The following is an 11,146-nucleotide window of genomic DNA, read 5'->3' as shown; positions in this document are numbered from 1 at the left end:
CCGCCGGCACAGCACCCCCCCCAGAGCGCCGTGGCGGGCCTGCTGGTGGCCCCGGCCTCGGCCCCAGCCCCGGCCCCGGCCACGGCGCCCAACGGGCCCCTGGGCGCTGGGGGCGGTCCCGTAGGAGGAGAGGTAAGCGGCTGCGATTCGGAGGAGGAAGAGGAAGGGGGTGTGTGGGGCTGTGAGAGGGACCCCCCCCCCCGCCACCCCGCGGTGCGGGCTCCCCCGGGATGGGGAGGGGCTGGACCGAGAGGCAAATCGCGGCCGCCCGACCTCAGCGCGAGACGGGAAAGGGGTGTGTTAGCCGTCGCCCGGGACGCCCCCCAGCCCGAGAACGGGGAGGGGACCCCCACCTCCCCCGGTGGAGGGAGACCAGGGGGTGGCCCCAGACGCCCCCCTGGCCTCTCGCCCCAGAGGGGTGTGTTCACTATGCTGCTTCCCCCCAGACTGGAGAGGAGCAGGCATTGCAGATCCTTGAGGTTGGTGAGGAAGGGGAGGGGGCGTCGCTGCCCCTGTCCCTGTCCCTCATGCCTAGTTGAGAAGCATCATGCCTCTGGAGGCCTAATTCCCCTTTCCCCGCCCTACTCCTTTCTCCTACCTCTCTTCCCCCCCCCTCCCCTCCTTTCCTGGAAGCCCAGGGGTTAGGCCTCCCCGCCCCTCTGAGGGATATAACTGGAACCTGGCTGAAGGCATCGTTCTCTGAGGGCAGCCACTCTTGGTGTATTACAGAGCAGCCTGTGCCTTTGAAAGGTTGGCTCTCCACGAAGTAGGGGCAGGTACCCTTGGGGAGAGAACCCTGACTTGTGAGGAGGAGGCGATACTGATGAGGGCCGTGTGAGGGGATTGGCTAGGGTTAGAGCTCCTTGCTAGGTTTTCCTGGTCCCAGGCCACTTCTGTCCTGTCAAAAACAGAAGGTCACTAAAAAACCAAACCAAACTAAAAAAGCCCCTGATAGTTGTCAAGAAAGACAACCAAATAGCATTGAGAAATCTTCTGAGGTGTGGATTGTGTTTGAAGTTGTATTTTCTGAAGAGAGGAAGAGAGTGACAGGTGGGCCTGCAGTTGAAAGTTGGATATTAATGTATCATTTGGTACATTTGTCTGAAAAAGAATGTCACAAAACAGCAGACATTAGTAAAGAACTTTCTGATATGATGATCTTCTAGTTCCTTTATTTGTTTTTTATTTTAAATTTTATAAAATAATAAAGCTTTTCTACCTTTCCCAGTTTTAAGACCTTTTCATATACCTACACATGCTGATCATAAATAATTCTTGACTCACTTCTGGTATTTGATATAGAAAGCTTCTTACATCCAGCATTCTCCACTCTAGTTACACTTGAGTATATATCATTATTGAAAGAAGTTTTTGAGTGCTCATGGTATAGCTCAGCTGTGAATAGTGTTTTTATTTTGAAATGCAGAGTTCCTTAAGATATTCCACATTTTCTTTCTTTTTTTTTTTTTCCTTGCACCTGTCATATGTAGTTTGGAAGAGTGCATCTCCAATTCCCTACCCTCTCCCCACCCCCCTCTGAGTTGGTCATTGTTGAGCAGACTGCCTATCAAAGTACTTCATCCAGAGGTAACAGCTTGGTCTATTCAACCTCCAATTGAAGGAGTGCTTTTTAAATTGTTTTTGGTTTGATTGATCTCAGTCATTTGGGCATATGTTTGGTTTTTTAAGTCAGTCATTTGAAGGGAAAGTAATTTGTTCAACGGAAAAGAAATCTTTTTTTATGAAAGGTTAGTATATAATAAGTCTGATAATCTTTGATTGCTGCCACTTTTATTCTATTTATCAGTTTACCAGCATTCATAAAAATATTTAATGTGGTCAGCTGTGGAATTGGCATAGTCATTGTAGCTCATTTGCTCCTTCTCTGAAAGGCAGTATAATTTCTTTAACATTAGAATCATTCTTCTAACATTGATATTTTTCTCTTTAAGGACAAATGAAGAAATTAACCTAAACACAAACTTTTAGCTGGAGAGATTGTAAGATCCAGCAGACAGAAATTATTTTATATGAGCTAGCACATATTGTGTTGGAATCAGTCTGGAACGAATGTAGATGGGAAATTATTGCAAGTGTACTGTGTGGCATATTCATTAAAAGCTGAGCATGATGTCTGATACTAGAATAAAATCTTAAATTTAAGTGTGCTTATTCTTTTTAACATTTTGAAATTTTAAAAAATATATTGTAACTGAATTCATTTTGGAGTCTGATGATAAATTGGTTTGGCATGTTGGCTGCTAATGATCCTTGTTGTCCAGTGTCCTAAACAGAGAAATGTCCTTTGGTGTTTTGGATACATGACACAAGGCAAGATTTGGGCACTTGTTTCATTGAGATTTTTCAGGTAGTTTATAGTGTCTCTAAGGTGCATTGAGGAAGTTTTATTTATTCAGTATCATCTACTAAATAATTGGCCATATTTTCTTTAACTGTGTAAAAATCTGCCCAAGTCTGATCATTAAAAAGTAGCATACTAACATAAAAAGTAGTATGCAAATATTTGGCATTGCAAGTACATAATAAATTATCAGTCATGTTGGGATATTTAGTGTTACAGAGCAATAATCTGTTTTGAGTTATTTACCAGTCCTGGGTAAATATCTAAAAAACCCCTGAAAATCCTAATGTTCTCAGTAGCATTTCTTACATTGTCAACCTAAAGAATGACATTGAATTTCAATATCTTTTAACTACTTTATCAATCTTTAGGTATGTATTTCCATGGGACAGCAAGGTGAACCAGTGGAGAGTCAGGTCTGGAATCAGAAGATTTGAGATTAAATCTGGCCACAGACACTTACTAGCTGTGTAACCCTGGGTAGTTCACTTAACCCTGTTTGCCTTAGTTTCCTCATCTGTAAAAAGAGTTTTAGAAAGAAATGACAAACCTCTCTAGTATCTTTGTCAGGAAAACCCCAAATGGGATCACCAAATGTCAGATGCGACTTAACAGCAACATGTGTTTCTCAAAGTGGGCCCCTAATTCCTATTAACTTTTTGTTCTCCACATGGGGTATTTTAGAAGATAATGTCTGGGAGAGAAGTATAAATAAGGACTAGAAGGAATATCTTTAATGTTAAGATGTAGTAAATGGCAGCTTGGGGAATTTATAAATGTAAGAGGTTAAGTAAGAAACATGCAGGAGAGAGGAGAAAAAGAAATTTCGATTTTAGCAGTTGAAGAGTATGGTTCTGTGAAAGAATTTTTGGTATAAGAAAACTTGGCTAAGCCAGGCATTGGTTTATTGTGCTGTATTTTATTATTTTCTTTAAGTTTAATATTTGGTCTGTATTATTCCCTCTTTGTAAACAGGGGCTAATGATAGGAAAGAAAATAGTTAAAACCCTCAAGGTCATGTTCTCTGAACGGAAGTGTATGTAAGGAAAACCTAAGGTAATGAAACCTGTGATGGGGCTCATCCTTTTAGCCAAAACCAGAATTACAAAGGAATTTCTCAGAACTTGAAAATTTCTTGAGTAGGAAATACTTCATTAACAGAAAATAGTCTTACTTAGGTAAATGTATCTTGCAATTTTAATTTAAATTGCAGTTCTAATCTAAAGTGTATTTTTCTCATCTAAGTGCTTAAATTTTTCGTTGCCTGGAGGAGGAAAGTACAAGAAGGAGCTCCTACTTATTTACATAATTAAGCCTCTACTAATGTATTGAATAGGACAATATTTAAAATATTAGAATTTTGTTTCCTGAATAAGCAGGTAAAATAAAATCAAATGCACTAATTACTCAAATAATAGTTTCTTTAGTATGGAAACTAGCTGATTTCACTAAGTATTAGGATACCAAATCACATATGAGCATTTTGGTGTGGACTTAGGTTTATTTTAGTAATTATGCTAAATGATGAGAAAAGTGAAGTAATTTGGGGTCAGTCATTCATTTGCAAATATAGCTTGATAAAAGTTTGAATGAAGGGAGGTAAAAAGCCAGACTTTGGGGAGCATTTGTCATTTAAGAGTTGTATTCCTATTGGTTGAAAGGCAGAGGAGTGAAAATATTAATTTTTAAAGGTGAGTCTAATGTACGTCCTCTGATGATATGATGTGACTAACAGGATTTGATTATGGACCTATAGGATTCATTTGGGTATGCTTTTAGGACTTTGGAAGTTATTGTGGACAGTGTAAAAAAGAGTAAACAGTAAAAAGTAGTAAAGAAAAGATCTCTTGTCATTGACTTCTTCTAGGTGGCCTAGTAAATAATAAAGGCTTTAACTAAGATGAATAATTTAATAAGGAAAAAAAAGAGTGAAATTGTTATCCTGTGGGTCCAGATATGGCGTGGCTGCAGAGAACTCTTGAGTGACTCAATATTTATAGTGTTCACCCTTACAGCATTTGAGTCTATAACACCATTGACAATACATTTTTAACAGATTGATGTCTATTGTTTTCATTTTTAATTAAGCTGTTTTTGTATACATGGAGTGTTTTCACTTTTGTTCACTGATTTTGGCATAAACACTATTTTTAAAATTAGTTTAAAGCATCCCTTTCTTTTTACAATATTTGTTGTGTCATTTATTATGCTTTTTAGGTAGGCAGAATTTTGCAAAATGATTTGTTGAATTAAAATACTGTAAAAAAAATCAGTATTCTTTCTTTTTGAAATCTTTAATTGGCCATTGAAAGCTGAAATTTAATTATTGTGATATCATAATCCTTTCAAGCATATTATTTATTTTCATTGTTTTTAATATTGTAATTAAAATTTTTGTATTCATAATGATTCAGATCATATGAAAACATTTTTTCTCTTAAATCCTGGGTGCCACATTTTAGGAAGGACTTTGTTAAGCTGGAGAATATCCAGAGAATGGCAGCTAGGATGGTGAAAGACCTTGAGTTCATGTCATATGAGGGTTATATGAAGGAACTTAAAGCCTGCTGAGAAGAGAGAACTCGGGGCAGGGGAAAGGATACTGAATAGTTGGGTTCAAGTATTTGAAGAAGTGTCATGTAACTTACTATGGCCCCATAAAATAGAAGTAGAAGAAAGATGGAAGTTGCAGAATATTTAGGTTTGATGTCAGGAAAAGTTTCTAACAATTAGAGCTAATAGAAAGTGGAATGTCTTGCTTGTCAGGTGGTAGAGTATGCCATTCATTGGTGTTCATCAATCAGAGTCTGGATAACTGCTTATGGTTATGTAGTATGTAGAGGGAATTGTTTTTAGATATGACTTGGAGCAGGCTGCTGAAGTTTTCTTTCTGCCTCTGAAATTCTTTAATGTGATAGGTAAATTTGTTGTGTTATTTCTCCTCATGTCTTGTCACACCTTGAATTTGTGTGTGTGTGTGTGTGTGTGCGTGTGTGTATATGATAATAATTATAACTTGAAGTGTAGGGATCTTTATTTGTAAGTCTTGTTAGTTATATGTAACATTTGGCTTTTTTTTTTTTTTTTGTGGGGAAGGTGAGGAACCTGTGATTTCATTAGTATGGGGAACTCCTAGTGAGGAAGTTCCTTCTACCACTGCAGATTGTCATCTGCTTGTAATGCATAATCTTGTTGGGGGCATTGAAAGATTGTTTAACATGTCTAGAACTGGGTGACAAAAATGTGTCAGACTAGGAAATTGAACCCAAGTTGTTCAGACTGAGGAGGCTCACTCTGCTTTTTCAGTTCTAATTAAATAACAATAATGTTTACTTTTTTTGTGAGAGTGGTATGAAGGGAATTAATATTTAATACAAATTTGCTTTGATGGATCTTCTCATGGATGCACATGAAATGAAACCTATTCATGCCTTCTTGTCCTATGTGACTTAAATCCATGTCTTCCCATAAATTGTAAGCATGCTGGGGACCTTCTTCCATATGACTTCACATTGTGTGGATTCCAGCAGAGTTCACGGGCTGTTATTGATTTTTCTTTGTTTCACATCTTTTCTGCTCATCTGTCTCTCTCACATCCTTATATTCCCTCTTTTGCCTGTGTCTAAATTTCACATCATTTACTTTCTCTTCTACTTTTTTCCCCTTTGGCTCTAGTCTTGGAGGAAGAAGTCACTCTTTTCTTTGCAAACTCCAACTCCATCTCCTCCATGAGTTTACCCCTTTGATTGTCTTTCATCTTGCCCTAATTTTTAATCTGACTTTATCCATTGATTTTTTTTCCTACTGTTTACAAAAATGTTCTCATAGTGCACATCTCAAAAACAAACTTTTCATTGGATCTTGACATCCCATCAAGTTATTGTTTTAAACGTATTTTTTATTTTATAGCCAAATTACTCGAAAAAGCCACTTATCGTCATTCTGTGCCTTCTGTATTTCCGTTTCCTCTCCTTTTAAAAATTCTAAATTTTATTAGCACCAAATAAAATGAACATTTTCATATACAGAATAGGTCAGAGAAAGAGGATTGTACATCACCCTTCGAATCTCTCAAGTGCAACATACTTTTCCTTTTAAATGTGTAATAACTTTAATATATAACTTTCAAAGCTGTTCAGTTTCTTTTTTTTTTCTGGCTTTCCTTCTGTTCCCTTTTGAGTATTTAAAAATGTTTTAATGACCCTCTTTTCTTTCTGTACATTATTTTTGTTAGGTGGAAGAAGCTAGAGCTAGGTCCACTCCCTCCCCCTCTGACCTTTCTCCCTGCCATTAGAAAAAAACAAGACAGGGGCAGTTAGATGGCATAGTGAATAGAGCACTGGCTCTGGAGTCAGGAGGACCTGAGTTCAAATTCTGCCTCTGACGCTTGACACACTTACTAGCTGTGTGTGACCTTGGGCAAGTCACTTAACCCCAACTGCCTTGCCTTACCCCCTCCAAAAAAAAAAGAAAAAACAAAAAAGCCCTAGTAACAAATATGCATGGTCAAGCAAAAATGTATGTCTCTTCCTGCTATGTGAGGTCATCACTTCTCTGTCAGAAGGTGAGTGTAGTGCTGCATCAATCTTGTGGGATCATGGTTGGTCATTGATTGATGACCATTGATAAGAATTATTTAGTCTTTCAAGTTGTTTTTCATTACAGTGCTGTTCTTATTATGTAAACTATTATCTGGCTTCTACTCACATGACTATATCAGTTCATACAAGTCTTAGATTTTTCTGAAATCATATATTTGACATTTCTTATGGTATAATAATGTCTCACATACTGCAGCCTGTTCAGTTATTGCCCATTTGATAGGTGCCTTCTTTGTTTCCAGTGCTATGTTGTATGTAACAAGAAGAGCTACTCCTAAGTGTTGTATAGATGGATTATTTATATATATATATATTCCTCTTTCTTTGATCCTTTTGGGTTCTAGGTATAGTAGTGATATTCTGGATCAAAGTATATACACAGTTTTGTGACTTTTGGGGCAAAATACCAAATTACTTACCAGACTATAAGAAACAGGGGCTTTTATGTCTTTTTCTTTTTTATCTCCAGTACATGGTATTCAGTGGGTCCTTAATGAATGCTTGTTGATTGGTTTAAATAAAGACTATATTTTTCTGTGCAGTCAGTTGGTAAGATACTGCAGCTTGTTCATGCAGATGCCTCTTATGCATTCTTTGGATAATCAGTAGCTTTAATTCTTACTGATAAGCTGTAAGTCATAAAATGCCATGGTCTCAAAGAATTTGGCCTATCTACACAGGAAAAGCCAAATGGATGAAAAAATAGATTGCTCAGACTGTTGTATACAAATGAATAGCTAGCTCATAGACCTAGTCTGTCAGTACATATATCTTGGGATGTTTATTGTGGATAGACAATGAATTGAATCCAGAAATGAATAGGAGAGTGATCTAGAATGCTTTTGAAAAATGATATAATCAGTGCTTTTAGTGACCTCAAACTTTTCCTTGAAACAAATATCTACCTTTTTTTTCTAGCTATAATATTCTTCTAGTACTATGTTGTAATATAAATTTAAAATACTTTAATTAAAGATTTCATGCTAAGGTTAAATTTAGTGAAAACCTTAAATAATTTGCACACGTTCTCCACAAGCTATTGGCCACTTTACTCCCTCCTTGATCTTTTTGACTTAATTCTGTCTAGGTTCTTTTCCAAATTAACTGACAGCCTTTACAGCCTTCCTTGCTTCATTCTTTCCATCACTATGTGTGAATGTACCCCAAGGCTCCCTCTGTACTTTTGAACTAAATTATCTTTATGTAGTTAACTTCCAAATCCTAAATCCAGCCCTAAACTATCACCTAGACCCAAGTCCTGTATTATGTACCAATTTCCTTCCAGACATCCCCCCATGAAAGTCCTGTTGATATCTCAGACTCATCCAAGACAGAACTCATATTTCCCACCCCAAAAGCAACACTTTTCCAAAATCTCCCTATTTCTCTGGATATACTATCCTAATTAACCCAGGTATTTGAATTTCTTCTTATTCAACCCCAGTGTCCAGTCAGTTGCCAAGTTTTCCTTCCACGGTATGTCTGGCTTGGCTGCTACCCTAGTTTAACTGCTTATCACCATTCACCTGTACTATTACAATAGCCTCCTCCTAACTGGGCTTCCTGCCTCTAGCCTTTCTACTCTTCAGTCCATTTTTCATGCAGTGGAGAAATGTTCATATTTGAACATGTTATATACTTACTTAAATTGTCAATGGCTCCTTGTCTCCTCCAGGCTCAGAACCAAAATTCTCTACCAAACATTTATAGCTCTATACAATCAGGTTTCTAACTGCCTTTCTCGTATTATTTCATGTAACTACCCTGCACATACTTTCCATTCTAGTCAAACTGGCCTTCTGACTTCTCTGTGTGCACATTACATCTCCTGTCTGCATGCCTTTGCACAAGTGGTCCCTCATACCTGGAATCTACTTATTCCTCACCTCTGCCTTGTAGAATTCCCAGCTTCTGTCAAAGCACAGCATATATGTCACTTCCTACACATAGCCTTGCTCTTCCCACTATTCTCACTTTCTTTATCCTGAAATTAGTTTGTCTATACTATGTATCTGCTTGTATATAGATACAATGTAAGCTCCTTGAGGGAAGGGACAATTTTATTTTTTCCCTTCCTGTTTGCAACATCTAGTGTAGTGTCTTTACTTAGTGTTTTCTAAATTGAATTTAATTCTGTAGGCAGAAATCTTTATAATTTTTTCGCTTTTAAGATTTTTTTTTTGCAGCATATACAAACCCCCATTCTGCTCACAATTGATAAATTTTCTGCAGTGTGCAATCCCCGAAAACAGTTAAGCAAAATGGCATATGAAAAATAAACTGATAGTGCAACATTATATCTTAATAGTTTTCTGTTTGTTAAAAGAGCTTGTACTTTATTGCTTAGTATCAATATTGTCTGACATTTTAAAAATCTGACATTTGTTACTGTTCAGCAAACACTTAAAGTTGTCTCTTTTATAAAGTTGTCTCTAGTCATAGTAATTGTATATGTTATATTGGTTCTGTTTTGCTCGTTTTGCATTAGTAAAATACTGATCTTCCTATATTGTTTTTCACTGATATCTTTCCTTCTGGATCAGGAGTATTTAATTGCATTTCTATATTACATTTTGTTCAGCCATTTCCTTATCATTGCTCTCATGGTTTGTTTCCAACTTTTTAGCTCTAATAAATGTTGCTGCAATGAATGAAGTGAATGAATGAATGGATGAAAAGGCATGTATTTGAGTGCTTGCAATCTACCAAGGTCCCAGGGTGCAAGTTTTCATGGGTGACGTAGCTGACATGTCTTAGAGATATCTGGCTACCTGCCTGTCATGTGTAATAGTGGGCTCTTTGGATCAAAGGATGTGGATAATTTTGTCATTTTAAGACAAGTCTCTTGTTCTAATGAATAGTAGTCTTCTAGAAGTATAAACTGTTTTACAAAATGGTTGGGCCAATTCACAAATCTAGGAGTGGATTTCCTGTGTTTTCCCCCCATATCCTAGCTCATGTTATTTTTTTTTTTAACACCTTTTATAGACATGAGTCTTGATATGGAATTTTCATCTCTTACACTTTTTCTCAAAGTTTTTCTTAGTTGATAACCAAACTTATATTGGGAAGGGGGCTACTATAATCAGCCCCTCCAGAAAGCTTTGTTCATTACTCGGAATGAGGAAAGGCTATTATAACAACTTTATTCCAAATTTATATTAGCATTGCTATTGTTTCTAAAGTACAAGAAATAATTGTTCATTTCCTTCCTTCATTTTATAATTTTTGCAATATGTAGCCCTGTCCTCAGGTAAGTGTATTAGGAAAGGTTTAATGATATAAAACCTAAAGTCAGATGCCTTTCTAACTGTTGTAGGTCAGCAATTATTAAGTACCTACTATTTGTTAAGGCATTGTGCTAGGTTTGAAGATAAAAGATACATATTTTGGGTGGTGATAGAATATGTACACAGATGAGTAAATGAGCAATAACAAATGGGGTAGTCGGAGAAAGCCTCCCAGGAAAAAAAAGGTAGCACTTTTTCTGAGAGAAAGATGCAGGATTCTGAGAGAAAAAAATGAGGGAAATGCATACTAGGCATAAAGAGTGGCTTATGCTAATGTGCAGAGGTAGAAAATGAAATGTTGAGGTTGGGAAACTGTTTTCTGGTAGTCTAATTTGGCTAGACTGTTGTGTGTGCAGTGATGTACACTATGGCTGGAAAGGAAAAGTGGTCAGAGCCAGATTGAGGTGGTTTTTTTTTTTAAGATGGCTCCCCCCCCTTAATACTATTTCATTTTTTTCCAATTACATGTAAAGATAGTTTTCAGCATTCAGTATTTAAAAAATTATTTATTTATTTACTTTTAGTTTATAGCATTCAGTTCCACAAGCTTTTCAGTTCCAAATTTCCTACCCCTCCCTCTCCTTTGCCCCCCCCCCCAAGGCGGCATGCCATCCAACATAGGTTCTACAAATAACTTCATATGAAACATTAGTCAGGTTGTAAAGAAGGATTATAACCAATGGAATCAACATTCATTTTTATAAGATTTTGAGTTCCAAATTTTTCTCTCTCCCCTCCCCAAGACAGCAAGCAATCTGATACAGGTTATACATACACAACCAAAGCAAACATTTCCACGTTAGTTATGTTATAAAAGAGATTCAGAACAAAAGGGAAAAACTATTAGAAAGAAAAAAAAGGTGAAAATAGTATGCTTTGATCTGCATTCAGAT

At 37.2% G+C, this 11,146-nt stretch overlaps 1 protein-coding gene across 2 annotated transcripts in view; it reads left to right on the top strand.

Annotated features, from left to right (window-relative positions):
• FAM193A (family with sequence similarity 193 member A) overlaps window positions 1-11,146 on the top strand; it is a 252,632-nt gene that overhangs the window by 45,282 nt on the left and 196,204 nt on the right. The window contains exon 1 of one of the 2 annotated variants that reach the window (XM_069070939.1): window positions 22-132. The exons of the other annotated variant lie outside the window; for it this stretch is intronic. The gene's annotated coding sequence lies outside the window, so the exon portion shown is untranslated. Of the gene's footprint in view, window positions 1-21; window positions 133-11,146 lie in introns of those variants that run through there. 2 annotated transcript variants of the gene reach the window in all.

Source organism: Petaurus breviceps, unplaced genomic scaffold, assembly GCF_028583685.1.
Source record: "Petaurus breviceps papuanus isolate PSGF00001 unplaced genomic scaffold, PetGlider_PUasm1.0 140, whole genome shotgun sequence".
NCBI classification, from domain to species: domain Eukaryota; kingdom Metazoa; phylum Chordata; class Mammalia; order Diprotodontia; family Petauridae; genus Petaurus; species Petaurus breviceps.
Note: the sequence above shows the minus strand (reverse complement) of the source record. Positions and strands in the feature narration are given on the sequence as shown.